The sequence below is a fragment of the Urocitellus parryii genome, chromosome 6 (genome assembly GCF_045843805.1).
Source record: "Urocitellus parryii isolate mUroPar1 chromosome 6, mUroPar1.hap1, whole genome shotgun sequence".
In the NCBI taxonomy this organism is placed as follows: Eukaryota; Metazoa; Chordata; class Mammalia; order Rodentia; family Sciuridae; genus Urocitellus; species Urocitellus parryii.
The window spans coordinates 98,546,304-98,562,417 of record NC_135536.1 but is presented as its reverse complement, the minus strand read 5'-3'; the positions used below and the strand labels follow the sequence as shown (position 1 = coordinate 98,562,417).

The window sequence follows — 16,114 nt, the reverse complement described above, 5'->3', positions numbered from 1 at the left end:
CTGAGGAACGTTTGGTTTGGCCTGTGTGGTTCTAAAAATAAAGTTCATTTCTTTTGACAAGTGGCTCCTGAATTGTGCCCAGCCAGACTGCGGCATTTTCAATAGGCTGCAGTGCAACTGGTTCTTTGGTAAGTTTATCAAAAAATGAAGGACATCTGATATAGGTAGACTTTAAGTCCCATGGAAACAAAACTGAGTCTGGTGCTTCTAAAGAATTCCACCGCTTATTTCCTATATCTATCTTCTCTTTTAGTGCTTTAAACATGGATAATATAACATGTTCTTCCTCCACCTGATGAACTTCTTCTCGACTAGGCCAGATGTCATGTAGATAAATGTTCTTGCCAGTAGGGTCGGTACCTAAAGGCTCTGTTTGGAAATCTGTATTCACTGTGCCAGCTATGGCATAAGCCACCACCAAGGGTGGAGAGGCAAGATAATTGGCATGAACACAATCACAGAGTCGACCTTCAAAATTTTTGTTTCCAGATAAAACTCCACAGGTAACCAAATCTCCCTGTTTTACTGCATTTAAAACCACTTCTGATAATGGTGCTGTATTTCCCACACATGTTGAACAACCATAGCCAACTATTTCAAATCCAAGCTTACTAAGATATGGTAATACTCCACTTGAACTGAGGTAATGTGTAACCATCCCATTGCCTGGAGATAAACTTGTTCTAATATAAGGTTTAACATAGAGACCAGCTTCAACAGCCTTTTTAGCCAAAAGACCTGCAACAAGCATGACAGATGGATTGCAATTATTGGTACAACTGATTACTGCAGCAATAACCACGGATCCATGAGACAGCTTATATTCACTTCCTTCATAATGAATAGAGATGGTATCATTTTGTTTTTCAGCTGTATTTTGTTTTATCTGGAAACAAAAATTTTGAAGGTCGACTCTGTGATTGTGTTCATGCCAATTATCTTGCCTCTCCACCCTTGGTGGTGGCTTATGCCATAGCTGGCACAGTGAATACAGATTTCCAAACAGAGCCTTTAGGTACCGACCCTACTGGCAAGAACATTTATCTACATGACATCTGGCCTAGTCGAGAAGAAGTTCATCAGGTGGAGGAAGAACATGTTATATTATCCATGTTTAAAGCACTAAAAGAGAAGATAGATATAGGAAATAAGCGGTGGAATTCTTTAGAAGCACCAGACTCAGTTTTGTTTCCATGGGACTTAAAGTCTACCTATATCAGATGTCCTTCATTTTTTGATAAACTTACCAAAGAACCAGTTGCACTGCAGCCTATTGAAAATGCCGCAGTCTGGCTGGGCACAATTCAGGAGCCACTTGTCAAAAGAAATGAACTTTATTTTTAGAACCACACAGGCCAAACCAAATGCTCCTCAGGAAAAACCCTCAGAGCCCAACTGCCACCACCGGCTTCCCACAAGCCTCTCCCTCAACCACAAGCCTCACCACCTCCCACAATCCTCCTGCTCTTGAGGCCGATTGGCTGGGTCACATGGGCGGAGTCAAAGAAGTCCCCCAATGAGCATCACCACAGAGGAGCCAATGAGCTAGATGTTGCTGGGGCCGCTGTGAGCCAATCATCAGCTGGCAGTCTGAAAGGGCGCTGGCAGCTGGAAGTTTGCTGGGGCCCCTTCGGCTGTGGCTCTCAACAATTGTCCCTTAATGTCTTTTGCCTATTTTTCTGTAAAATTTTTGATCTTTAATTTTGAAGTTCTTTATGTATTTGAGATATTAAACCTTTATCTTAATGTTATAAATATTCTCTCAATTTGTCATTTGTATATTAATTTCACTTAAGGTGTTTTTATATGCATTTTAAAATATCTGTGTAGTCGATGCCTAATCTCTTCTTGATCATATCTTAATTTATCATATCTTGATCATGTCTTAATCATAGTTAGAAATATTTTCCCAATACCTACATCATAGAGAAGTTAAACAATTTTATTCTATATTAATATTCATTCACTTTTTACATTTAGATTTTTGATCCATAAAGGTTGATTGTGTGTGGTATGAAGATCTTATTTTTCTTAATGGCTATCCAATTGTACTGAGAGCTTAAAAGTCCTTTTTATTTTGTTTTGTTTATTTATTTGAGAATTCACCTTTCTCATTTACTATATTTCTAGATATACTTTTTCCATTTTATTCTATTAGTTGGTCTAATTCACATGCTAGTACCACCTTATTTTAAATACCCTCTCCTCTTCCCCACGTTGGTCTTGCTTTTGAGGTTTTATACCTGTTCTCATGTGTTTATTTCTCTACCTGAATTTTATATTAATCTGTCCAGCTCCAGGGAAAAAAAAAGTTTGTTATTATTTCTATAGGGATCATGTTAAATACATAAATCACCTTAGGGAGAACTGACATTTTGATCTTTGAAGATTCTAAACAAGAGCAAGGAATATCTTTCCATTTGGTAAAGTCTTCTTTTGTTAAACAAATATGTTTGAGGAAATATATTTGAAAACTGAACCAGAGATTACTTTCATGCGAAAGGTAAAACCAGGAAGTCTGTTTTACTTTCCAATAAATAAAAGCAGCAGTTTGAAAACAATAGTAGCTGGAGGTGTAGTTCAGTGCTAGAAATCATGCTTAGGAGGCACAAGGCCCTGGGTTCAATCCCCAGCACCAAAATAATCATAATTTTTACATCCTAATTATCTTTAATTGTGTTCAGGAATCATAAGCATCTTGCTCCACAGCATTCAAGTTGCTTAATATCACTTCCTTGAGTGTGCTTTATGAAGGACAATTTGCTTCTAGGTATGAATAATAAGCCTAGTCACAATAAGGCTTTTGTTTTGTTTTGTTTTATGAAGATGTCTTGGATCTCTTTGAACATCTATCTGAAAGCTATGGATTCACTTTCCGTCAATATGGGAACTTTACACAATTTTTCTAAAGGTTGGAGGGGAAGGCATTAACTCCTTGAAGCCAATCCTTAAGATTCTAGTTTTGAATTCCTGCCCTATGGGTTATATTTTACAGGATTATAGACCTAGAGATGGGTAGGCAATATTTGGATTTGGGCACTTCACACCCTGACAGTAATTCCTATAATTCCTGCTTCTCTCTTCCTTCTGAGGGCTTTATTACTTAATTTGGTTCTAAGCAAGTTTTATTTGGGCAAGCAAAGTCCCACCAAGAAGATACTAAGGGAGTTCCTGGAAAACTGGTAGGAGAACTCCTCCATTGATGGTTCTGTGAATTCCATGTCAGGAATCTAAACTTTAGGGTGGTAGATCCCTTGTTTAGAATGCATAAGGCCCATGTTTCATCCCCAACACTGAAAAAAAAAATAGAAACCTTAGATTCAAATGATTTATACAGGGCTGGGGCTGTAGCTCAGTGGTGGAGCACTTGCCTAGCACATATGAGGCACTGGGTTTGATCCTCAGCACCACATAAAAATAAATAAATAAAATAAAGGTATTGTGTCCATCTGCAACAACAACAAAAAAAATGTTTTAAAGGTTTTTACATGAGGGCTGGGGGTGCAGCATAATGGTAGAGCATTTCCCTGGGTTTGATCCCAGGTTACACCATAGATAGACACACACACACACACACCTCAAGTGGATTTATACACTGAGAGTAAAGTACTTGATGGCATGCCATACATATTCTGAGCATTAACCATACCTGTGATGCCACATGTTGAGTTTTATTTCCTTCAGATTAGGACATCTCACTGCAGACTTGGCAATTCAATTGCTACTGATGTCACCAGTATCCTTCAGATTCCCACAAACACTAAATCCAAATACTACAGTTAGGGGCAACAGAGACACCCCTAGAATTCTGGGGAATTATGATCCTCTCCAAGCTACTGGATACATTCCCACTTGGTCTCACAGTCTCAAGACCTACACAAGATGCTTGCTGGGAGAGGGTGATATATGTGCATATAACATCACAGAGTTTACCATTGTAGAGTTCAAATTTTATTGAGACAAAGGGAATCACTCAAATGGAATGGCATGATCAGATCTAATTTGGGGGAGGCAAATCACTGTATTTCAGTCAAGTTGTGGTGGTAGTGTGGAGAGATCTTCTGAGACAAAAAGAAGGCTGCATTAGAGCCACAGTGAGTGTCTTAAAAGACAGTGGCTGTCACAAAATAGAACTAAAGGAATTAGACTAAATGGTAATTGGATACATTTGACATGGGGGGGGTGGGGTATTGGAACATGGAGGCCCAAGTCTCTTTCTCCCTAGCTAAATGATCTCATTCAAAGGCATTTTCCGTCTCCTGCCTCTCTGAAACAAAAATAAAAATGTTCTTAAGTCCCAAGTGCTACTAATATGAAGGCACGGATAAGGAAAAGAAAGGAGAAAGTGGATAGTAAAAATGTCCTTGTGGTTAAAAGGCTGCATTGTCATGATGCTTTATGATTTCTGAGGTATTGGCTTAACCCAGGCTTTTTCTTTGTTTTCCCAAGCAGTGAGGATCAAATCCAGGGCTCTCTACCACTGAACAACACCCCCAGGACTTTTTATTTTTTATTTTGAGATAAGGTTTCACTAAATTTCCCAAACTGGTCTCAAACTTGCAACCCTCCTGCCTCAGCCTCCCAAGTTGCTGGAACTATGGGTTTGTGCACCTTGGTTAACTAAGATTTTTTATTTGTCCAAGGCCAAGGCAGGCTTGCTAACAGTGAACATTTATGTAAAATGTTTTTATTTTCAAAATAATTCTATTTTTATTCTCCTTTTACTCATCCAAAAATAACTTTTTTATTTGTTCCATTGGGTCAAATGGCAATTTGTTTTGGACCACATTAAAACCATTTTCCAAAGTTTTGCCATGGCTTGAGTTTCCAAAATCACTACAACTTTTGTGGATTTATCAAAGATTATTTATTTTATTATTTAATGAGTAATAACATACAAACAGTAAAGTATATAAACAGTACTAATCTTAAGTATACAGGTTGAATTTTTGCATATATACATATCCAGTTAACCACCACCATTTAGTTAGAACATTTTGTGTACTTCATGAAGTTCTCTTGTATACTTTTCAGTTTAGTCACTGAAAGATTAATCACTATTCTGACTTCTATAAACATTCAAGTCTTGCTTGTCTTAACCTTTGTATATATAGAATCAGAACTCATTTGTGTCTGGCTTCTTTCATTCGACATAGGATTTTCGAGATTTTTCCATCTTGCTGGAGCTGATCCATTCTTCCTTTCTTCCCTCCTTCCCTCTTTATTCCTTCTTTCCTTCCTTCCTTTTCTTTTTTTCCTTCTTTCTTTCATTAGTGAGTGAATCCAAGGTCTCACAAATGCTAGGCAGATGTTCTACCACCAAACTACATCCCCAGCCCCCAACTCTCCACCCTCTCTTTTTTTTGAGACAGAGTCTTGCCAATTTGCTGAGGCTAGCCTCAAACTTGAGATTCTTCTGCCTCAGCCTCTCGAGTAGTTGAATTTACAGTTGTGTGCCGGGCTTATTAATTCTTTTTAAATTGAGATGTAGTGTTCCATTGGATAAGTGTACCACAATTTATTTATATGTCTATTCATGAGCATTTGGGTTGTTTCAGCTTTGGGATACTATGAAAACAACCATTAAAACCATATATTACACGTATTTGGTTTATAAACCATATAAACACGTATTTGGTTTATAATCCAGCAAATCTATTCTTTACACTTAGGTATAAAGAATAGATTTGCTGGATTATAAACCAAATACGTGTTTAGCTCTGGTAGAAACTAACAAGGGCTTTTCCAAAGAGACATTATTTTGAGAGCCCCACCACTAATGTATGAGAGTTCTGTATCCATGAAAAAAGTTGATATTATCAATCTTTTAAATTTTAGCCTTTTAGGTGCTCACTTCAGCAGCACATATGCTAAAATTGGAACAATACAGAAAAGATTCAGATGGCCTTGTGCAAGGACAACATGCAAGTTTATGAAGCATTTCATATTTTTTTCTTACTGATATGCAAATGATGTTTATTGTTGTATTGCAACCTCGGACAGTCTTACATCACAACTGTTGCTATGCTACTTGGAAAAAAATGAAAACAATAACAGGAAAGATTGAAAGAAAGCATACCATAACAAGCTAGAATCTTTTTTATTATTATTATTTTAATCTGGGAGCAAAGCGGGTGTTGCAAAGTATCTTTGTTACTTGTGACAACAATCAACATACATAGAAGCTTTGTACAACCTAGAGTGTTTCCAATGACTGTTGCTTCTTTCAAGGTGAAACAGAACTTATTGCACCCTATGAAAAAGACAACTACTTAGCCTAATTGGGTGGGTGAGGGTACTCTCTGTTTCATGGTAACCATAAGCACATATGTGGGCAGATGGACAAGGTCTGAAGGTCTACTTAGGGACCTGTTTTACATGCCTTCCAACCTTATGCCCATTTTTTTTTGTTTTTGTTTTGAATGTATTTTAAAAAAAGAAAAAAGAAAAACAAAATCTAAGGTTGTAGAATGAAAAATTTCTCCAACCTTAGATCCCCTCACTTGGATTTATTTTAGACTTTAGGATAAAAAAAAATGTTTTTGCCAAGTTGTGCCTTTCCTTCTGAAATTGTAAATAAGTTGCTGCTTATTTAAAGACAGTCCATTTGAAGGTCCAAGACTAACAACCACTCCCCACGAGTCCAGATGCCTTCATCTTCCCCAACACCAGAAGAGGTAGCACCTGTTGGGGATTCTCAGGTGACTTGATGTAATTTGCCAGTGTCTACTCTATTGAAGAACTGCATTTTCATTCTTGAGAAGAAACTCATAGAAGGGTGTACTTCCTATTGCAGATTCTTATTTTTTTTTAAATTTTCCCTAAGCAATTTATGCCAAGTAATAATGAAAATTTTTATTTTTCCCTGAGCTAAATGAAGGCTAACACAATTAGAACAGGGAAGTCTTGGGTGTGAAAGCATTAATTTATTTACATGATTTATTTTTTTTAATTTTTGTAGCCATAGCCTGTATTTCCCTATTTTATGACTGCTAAAGTATTCCCAGGCCCTGCTTTAAACCTAAGAGTTTTCATATTGATGGGAACAGCTAGACACTGCCATTGTCTTTGTGATTCCTTTTTTAAAAACTCCCTTTTATGCATGTAATAATGTAGAGTAAATGATGAATTATTTCTCTAATGGTTAAATGAGGAAGGAGAAATAAACACCAATGTTGGGGCTGAGGATTTTTTTCTGGCTGTGTGGATGCCCTTATTGAAATGTGGATCGAGACTGTTACTCAAAAGTTTTATCTCTTAGTTATTGCACTTGACTTTAGAGTAAAAAAAAAAAAAATGTTTTTTGCCAAGTTGTGCCTTTCCTTCTGAAATTGTAAGTGAACACAGTAACAGTACCTGTTTAACTGTGCCATAGATGTTGTTACAGAGAACACACCAGTGGCTCTCACTGTTGAGCTCACAATACCTAGCAAATATGTAATCTATGGAGAAACCTCTGCAGAACCTGCTGATGCTGTGTGTCTGTTGGAAAATAAATTTGAAATATTTGCCCCTCCCCTGGCAAAAAAATTCTTAATCTTTCTGGCCAGGTTTGGTAGTACACATTTACAATACCAGCTATTGAGGACACTGAGGCAAGAGGATTGCAAATTCATGGCCAGCCTGGGCAAAATAAAAAGTAAAAAGGTAAAGTGCTGGCCTAGCCTACCTCAGGCCCTAAGTTTGATTCCTGGGAACACACACACACACACACACACACACACACACACACAGCGCTTTGAGGGTGAGAGTAATGATTTCTTATTATGGTTTTAATTTGCATAATTTGCATATATAAAACCCTATTGAACTAAAGAAGACTGAGGAAAAATTGTGAGGTATATTTCATTGTATTCTTATGAGTTAAGGAAGTGAGTCATATTCTCAGATTATCTAAAATGGTAATAATTTAGTCCAATTCAATTTGCCACGGAAGCATCTGTCAACATCCTCTAGGGATTCCAAGGTGTGTAAAACAGATCCCACCCATGGTGTGTTACTATTGAGCAAGAAAGGCAATTAGGTTAACCAAGACTTGTCATGGGATGTGTAAAGCCAAATATCCTGTGCTGGAGGAGTAAAGATGAAACTAATTTGGCCTGAGAGGAAGCAGTATTGTAAGAGGGTACATCTTGAAGAAGGAGCAGGAGTTTTTCTTGGTTGGGTAGAGTTTGTAGAAAAGGGGAACATGAGAAACAAATACCCAGAGGAATGAAATGGCCAAGTACCAGCAGGGATCTGAGATGGCCAGAATGTGAGGTGGGGGAAAGGGGGAATGACTTGTAGCAAAGCAGAAAGTTAGTCAAGTGAAGATCTGGAGAACCTTATCAGCACTATTTGGGATTTACCACACATTGTGCTTGGCATGGGGCTGCTATACAAGAGGTGGAGGCAAGGAGACTCCTTGAGCCCAAGAAGTTCAAGGCCAGCCTGAGCAACACAGACAGACCCTGTTTCTTATTTTTTTTTAATGCAATTCAAACATAAAATAGAACATTGTATTAAGGGATGGGATTATACTCAGGGGTAGAGCACTTACCTAGTATACATAAGGTCCTGGATTCTCTCTCTGGTACTGTAAACAAACAAGTCAAATGAACAAACAAACAAAAAATCCAAAACAATTTGAGGCTTTATCCTGTATCCTGGTAAGCCACCTAAGAATCTTCAAAGTATGAAAGTAACAAGATCAGATCAGAAGATATGATATGATTAGAACAGAAGTTTCTGGCCTTGAACTCCTTTGGCAGTCTGGTAAAGCATATGAATTCCTCAGAATATAATTTTTAAATGTTTAAATTAAAATACATAGGAAATATAAGGAAATATAAATAAAAGAAATCCAATAACATTGAAACAGAATATTTTTAATCGTGATATTGGCTCCGGTATTAGCACATTTAAAAAATCTAGTGGTAGGTCTAATATTATTATAATTTCAAAGTGGAAATGAGTGTAAGAGATGTCTTAAAATAGACACATCAACTGTAATGTGAGGTGAAAATATCTGTAATTTTTGTTGGTGATAGTCATAAGCATTGTTAATGCTATGGCTTGTTGCTTATATTCATAGTAAAAAAAATACTAAATTTCACTTATATGTAAGTGAAAATACCCCACGGATTCTATACATTTCTCCCAGAGACCCCATGAATTCTATGTATTTATCTCAGGGATAAATACATAGGGGTAAAAGAATACCCCTACTGATAGACTGGAAGGAGGGATAAGCTAGAAGGAGGGGCAGACCAGTTAGGCCATTTCAGTGGTCCAGATAAGACTGAATAGAGACTACAGTAGTGGAGTATAGGGCAGTGGTGGTATTTGGGAATTGAATCCAGATGTGGGTTGGGGGAGAGTTAGGGAAGTGCTTGGGGGAGTGAGAGAGAGGAATGACTAAAGGAGCTCACTGAGGTTTCTAGCTTGGGTAAGAGAGAGGATGGCACACCAAGACATACCAGCTTGTACCTGTATAGCAGGCTACTAATTGGTCTCCTGTGTCTTCCTTTGCCCCACTAGGGCCTAATTTCAACAGAACAGTCCAAGTGTACTCTTTAAACATAAGTAAGATCACATAATATCTCTGTTCAACATCCTGTGATAGTCGAAGTCCTTTTAATAGTCATTATGGCCCCACATGATTCAAATTTCCATCCCTGTTATTGTTTTGAATTTGGAAGTACTGGGGATTGAGTCTCATTTCCTGTCATTCCCCTCACCTCCATTCACTGACTTCCAGCTGCTCTCGCTCTTCTCAAACATATAAGAGGATGCTCCTGCCTTGAACCTTTGCACTGACTTTTCCATCAGCCTGGAACGGTCTTCATCTAGGTGGTCACACACTAATTCCCTTAACTTATTCAAGTCTTTGCACCCTTAACCTCCTTCAGTTCACCCCAGTTGAGGCCTACTCTTGACAACCCTATTTGGAAAAAAGCCTCTCAGGGGCTGGGGGTGTAACTCAGTGGTAGAGTGCTTGCCTAGCAGGCACAATGAACTGGGTTTGATTCCTAGCACTGCCAAAAAAAAAAAAAAAAAACTTATTCTAGATAGCTGGATGGTCTGGAGGTCAGAGGAAAGATGATTGTGCTAGAATCTAGACTTGGAAGCCAATTACCGTGAGGTAGTTGTTGGCCAGTGAGACAAAATATATTTCTAAATTTGATTTTAAAAACATGAATTAGGCAGGTAGAGTGTCTCATGCCTATAATACCAGTGACTAGGGAGGCTGAGACAGGAGATTGTAAGTTCAAGGCCAGCCTTAGCAACTGAGGGTTAATACTGAGGGTTAGCTCTGTATTAAAAAATAAAAATATATGCTATGGATTTTTATAATATTTTGGTAACGATACTGTTTTAAAACAGTGGTGTTTTGTCATAATGTTTTTTTGTTTTGTTTTGTTTTGTTTTATATTTTCTAATCGATCTAATCACAGGCACTAGTTCAAATTTCCATGAATTGTTGCATGCTTTAATTCTAAGCAATCATATATTAAAGAATACTGGGCTAGGGGTCTAAGAGAGTCATACAAGGTGACGTACATGCAAAGTTGCAAAATTCTACCTTGTGTATTTGAAGGAATATATAAAAATGTGAATCAGTCACATTGTATAACACATTTAATTTAGAGGACATACCTAATCTATTGAACAAAAGCAGAGAGCTAGGTGTGAGAGAACATTAAAGAGAGTAGGCACTCATATCTGCTGTTCTCTCAACTAGTATCTTTTTCTTTGTAAGCGTGAGAAGCAATGCTTGAAGAGCCTATTCCATTAGTTGGTGTTAGTTTTCACACGCCTCACTTAAAGTAAGCATTTCACTGTGCTAAGTGATATTCTAGGGCCCTTCATAAACTTTTAAAATCAACTTGTTAAATTTCTTTAAAAAGTGCTTCAGAGATTTTCACTAGGATTTCATGGAATTTATAGACTGAGAATATTTATCTTTAAAACATTAACTTTCTTGCCAGGCGTGGTGGTGTGTGCCTGTAGTGCCAGCAATTCAGGAGGCTGAGGCAGGATCCTTGAGCCCAGGAGTTCAAGGCCAGCTCAGCCCACATAGTGAAACCCCATTAAAAAAAATAGATAATAAGGCATTATTTTCCTATCTAGATGATTTATTTGAACATAGCACTGAAATTCTATGTATTTACTAGTTTATAACCCTCTGAAATAATCTCAACTTTTCTAGTTACATGTACCTTATGTCTCCTTTCCTGTTTTAGTGTAGTGACCAAAACTTTGAATATAATGGTAATGATGGAAGTAGGCATTCTTGTTCTTGATTTTAAGGGACTTCTTGCTTCACTATTAGGTATGAGGCTTGCTATGAAATAGTGATAAATGCTCTGTAAGTAAGATTTTCCTCTCTTCTGAGTTCTCAAGGATATTTTACTAACGGGTATTTAATTTTGTCAAGTGCATTTTTCAACACAAGTTGATTATTTTCTATTTCCTTAGTATGGTGATTTATATTAATAGACTTCATAATGTTGAAACACTCCTGTATTTATAGAATAAACTCTCTTGCTCATGATGTAATATTCACTTAATCCACTGCTAGATTCTGTGCTAATAATGTATTTGGGATTTTTTTCTTTACATTAATAAGTGGGGTTTGTTGCTTATATTTCTGGAGGGATAGAGGAGTACTTTCCATTCTGGTTTATTGGAATTATGTAGGTGTCGGAATAAAATGGGGAGTTTTTATCTTTTTTTCATTAATCTAGGATAGTTTCTATAATAAATGACTTGTCTGTTTTTTGATGGTTTGGTAGAAGTCTCAAAGTCTTTTCAGCCTTTTTTTTTTTTTTTTTTGTACTAAGGATTGAACCCAGGGGTGCTTAATCACTGACCACTGAGCCACATTTCCATCCCTCTTTCACATTTTATTTAGAGACAGGGTCTCACTGAGTTGCTTAGCACCTCGCTTTTGCTGAGGTTGGCTCTGAACTCATGATCCTCCTGCATTGGCCTCCCAAGCCGCTGGAATTATAAGCCTGCACCAATGCACCTGGCACAGTCTGGTGTATTTTTAAGGAGATCTTTGACCAACTGATTTCTTAGATAATGGCTGGTCTATTCAGGTTCTCTACTGATTCTTGATTCCATTCTATAGCTTATAGTTTCCTTGAAAGTATCCATTTGTGCTCTGCATAGTGGCACCTGCCTATAATCCCAACAATTTGGGAAGCTGAGGCAGGAGGAATTCAAGTTGCAGGGCAGCCTAGGCAATTTTTTCTTTCTGTCTCAAAATAAAAAATAAAAAGAGCTGAGGATGTGGTTCAGTGTCAGAGCACCCCTGGGTTCAATCCTCAGTACCGCCCCTCCCCCCACATCCATTTGTTTTAATTTTCAAATTTGCATGTTCAAAATTATACATAAATGAAATCCTCTGGCCAGGTGCAGCAGGGCACACCTGTAATTCCAGCAACCCAAGAAGCTGAGGCAAGGGGATGGCAAGTTTGAAACAAGCCTCAGCAACTTAGTGAGAACCTGTCTCAAAGGTAAAATAAAAAGGACAGGGGATATAGCTCAGAGGTAGAGCATCTCTGGGGTGTATCCTCAGTACAAACAAGCAAACAAAAACCCCTGACTCTGGTCATTAGTTAGCTTCTGTAACTATATTTATATCATCTCTCTAATTTCTAAGGATGTTTGTGTTCTCTTAGAGAGATGCAGACATTTAAATAGCAATCTGTTTAACTGAAGACAAGAGAGAATTTCCACAATAGTATTTCAGCAACCAGATTATATCTCATACAGCAATTAAAAAGTTGTAGTATTTAGGAATGTGGGTATCTTGAAAGAAAGCCTATAAAAATTTGAGTGGTAGGATATATCTAAGAACACATTTTCATTTCCTCAATGCTCAAATGAAATAATACCTAAAGAGTCTGAGAAACCTTGAAGAGCTTAACAGTGTTTTCCCCAACTCTCCTCTTGCCCTGGGCCATCTTAACTCCACTGAGGAAGACATTCTTAATTTCAGTTGGTCTAAGAAATATAGTATTAAAATTTTTTGCTTGGTTATTTAGTTACCAACAAGATCATCACAGAATGCATCAATGTCAATTCCTTGACATTTCAATTTCACCAAACATCAGATCCCATCTAGTCCATTTTTTTTAATCTAATTTAATGAATCACCTCTCTCTTTATTTTCAGCCTGCTATCTTGGGAAATCCATGCCATTAATTTTCATCTTATCTCTTACTTGGATGAGGAAAAATGTTCAGCCTTTTTACTTTCAGGACCTACTTTCATTTATAGGTAGCACATCATGGCTGTTGCAAAGTGCTACCCTGGAGTGGCTACCCCGAGCAAGATCTCTAGTGTGTGCGGCTGGTTGCTGCCCTTGAACCCTCATGGAGGATGTAGGGGGTCTCAATTCCCTGGGGCTGCTTGGAGTGAAGAAGTGAGGTACTGGCAGAGGAGTCCATAGTATGTCTCCAGAAAGCCCTAAATCATCTTTGGAAAATATGGGAATAGGTTGGGATTCCAGAGGACCAGTGGTTATGAAAAACCGAGGTTGTAAAGAAGCATATCAAGGGTGTCCTGGATATGATGATTGCTGAATAAGAGAGCCTGAGGAGAGGCTTATCAAAAACATATCCATCTGCCCAAAAGATCTGAACACCTGTGCGGTGAGTTACATTGAGCCATTTCAGGAGGAAGGAGAAACAACTATCTTGCAACTAGAAAAAGATTTGCATGCTCAGGTAGAATTGAAATGAAAAAAAAAAAGGAAAAAGGAGAGAAAACAGAAACTGAAGTCACTTCAAGAACAAGATCAAGAATTGTGTGGGGCTGGGGCAGTAGCTCAGTGGCAGAGTGCTCACCTAGCATGCATAGGGCACTGGGTTTGATCCTCAGCACCACATAAAAATAAAATAAAGGTATTGTGTCCATCTACAACTAAAAAAAAAAATTGTGTGAAATTCTTTGCATGCCCCACTATGACATTGACATTGACAGCATCTCTTTCCCAGCTCAGAAGAGCTAAACCAGGTCAGACAATATGTGACAACATTGATGGAAACAAAAGTATTTGGGCATGAGGAGTTTGTCAACATAGACAGATCATACTGTGTATGGAAGAATTAGATCACACACCAGACACAAGCTTTGAAAGAGATATGGTATGTAAAGATGAAGATGCCTTTAGTTTGTCTTTGGAGAATACTGCAATGTTATAAAATTTGCTGCGGCAGCGGAAATACAAAAACCACAAAATGAAACCGTGTGTGAGGGACTGCGTGCTCAAATCCGGGAACTCTGGGACAGGTTGCAGATACCTGAAGATGAGAGAAAAGCTGTGGCAATGGTTATGACTGGATCAAAAGCCAATGTCAGAAAAGCGCTGCAATTAGAAGCTGATTGGCTGGAAGAAAATGCAAAACATGAAGAAAGTGATTGAGGCAATTCAAGTGGAGCTGGCTCAGTATTGGGACCAGTGGTTTTATAGCCAGGATCAGGGATGAGCTTTTGCCCCTTACTATGCTGAGGACTACACTGAAAACCTGCTCTAACTACATGATGCTGAGATTGTGCAGTTAAGAAACTATTATGTTCCTTGGAAAACTGGAAATGGAACTACCATTTGACCCAGCTATTCCTCTTCTCAGACTACACTCAAAAGACCTAAAAACAGCATACTACAGGGACACAGCCACATCCATGTTTATAGCAGCACAATTCACAATAGCTAGACTGTGGAGCCAACCTAGATATCCTTCAATGGATGAATGGATAAAAATAAATGTGGCATTTATACACAATGGAATATTACTTAGCACTAAAAAATAACAAGGTCATGGCATTTGCAGGGAAATGAATGGCATTAGAGCAGATTATGCTTAGTGCAGTTAGCCAATCCCCAAAAAACAAATGCCAAATGTCATCTCTGATATAAGGGGAGTGACTCAAAATGGGGTAGGGAGGAAGTGCATGAGAAAAAAATTACCTTTAGATAGGGAAGAGAGGTGAGAGGGAAAGGGAGGGAGAATGGGAATTGCATGGAAGAGGGAAGGAGACCCCCTTCGTTATACAGAATACAGGTATAAAGATGGGAGGGGAAAAAAAGAAGTAGGTCACATTAGATTGGGTAGAGAGAAGTGATGGGAGGGGAGGGGAGGGGATGGGGGAATGGAAGGACAGCAGAATAAAATAGACATTATTATTGCTGTGGGTATATATGTGACTGCATGACCAATGTAATTCTGCAACCTGTACACTCAGAAAAATGAGAAATTATATCCCATCTGATTCAAATGGATGATATGTCAAGATCATTGTACTGTCATGTGTAACTAATTAAAACAAATTTTAAAAAAAGACAAAAAAAAACTATTTTGAAGTTCATAAAGAACTCTTTGAAGGTTTCCAGAAAGTGGGAAGAGAGCTGGAGGCTTTTCTTAGAGTTTGGGAGAAAAGCTTCAGATCCAAGTCGATTTATAAACCGGAAAGGAAACCTTTTAAGAGAAGGAAAGCAACAAGCCAAGCTCTAGAGAAAGCTCCCTACCATGAAAGAAGAGTTGAAGGCACGGATTGAAATGTGGGAACAGGAGCAATCAAAAACATTTGTGGTGAATGGACAGAAATTCATGGAGTATGTGGCACAACTATGGGAGATGAATCTATTAGAGAAAAAGAGAGCCAAGCAGGAAAGACAACTAAAGAACAAGAAGCAGATAGAGACAGAGATGCTCTATGGCAGTGTTCCCTGATGCCCAGCAAGCAGCAAGTACTGCCTCCCAACACTGCCGGGCAAAGTGCAGAAGCTGAAAACTGCTACCATGTCCAGTGCTACAACCAATAGGAACATAGGCCTGTCTTTGCAGGGACAATCTACCACTGCCCTGTGTCTCGACTTCCTCCTTCTGGCAGCAAGCCAGTGGTCAGTTCCACTTGTTCTGGAAAGAAAACACCCTGTGCCAGTAGGCACAGAGCCAACAAAGAGAACCTGGAGCTGAATGGCAGCATCTTGAGTGTGAGAACTTTCAAAGGCTTCCAAATCTGAAGCTACTTCTCTATTCCTCAATGCAACCAACATTCAGGCCTAAGAAGCCCTGACCAGCCAGCCACTGTAGCTTCCTGTGCAGAGACTAGACTT

The 16,114-nt window shown here is 38.4% G+C and overlaps 1 non-coding gene and 1 pseudogene across 1 annotated transcript; both read left to right on the top strand.

The window, feature by feature from the left end:
• The first annotated feature begins 749 nt into the window (after positions 1-749).
• LOC113183606 (protein regulator of cytokinesis 1-like) lies at positions 750-16,064 on the top strand (annotated as a pseudogene).
• Positions 5,847-5,952, top strand: LOC113186175 (U6 spliceosomal RNA). Its single transcript, XR_003301239.1, has one exon. It is a non-coding gene; the product is annotated as a U6 spliceosomal RNA (small nuclear RNA).
• Positions 16,065-16,114: the final 50 nt, after the last annotated feature.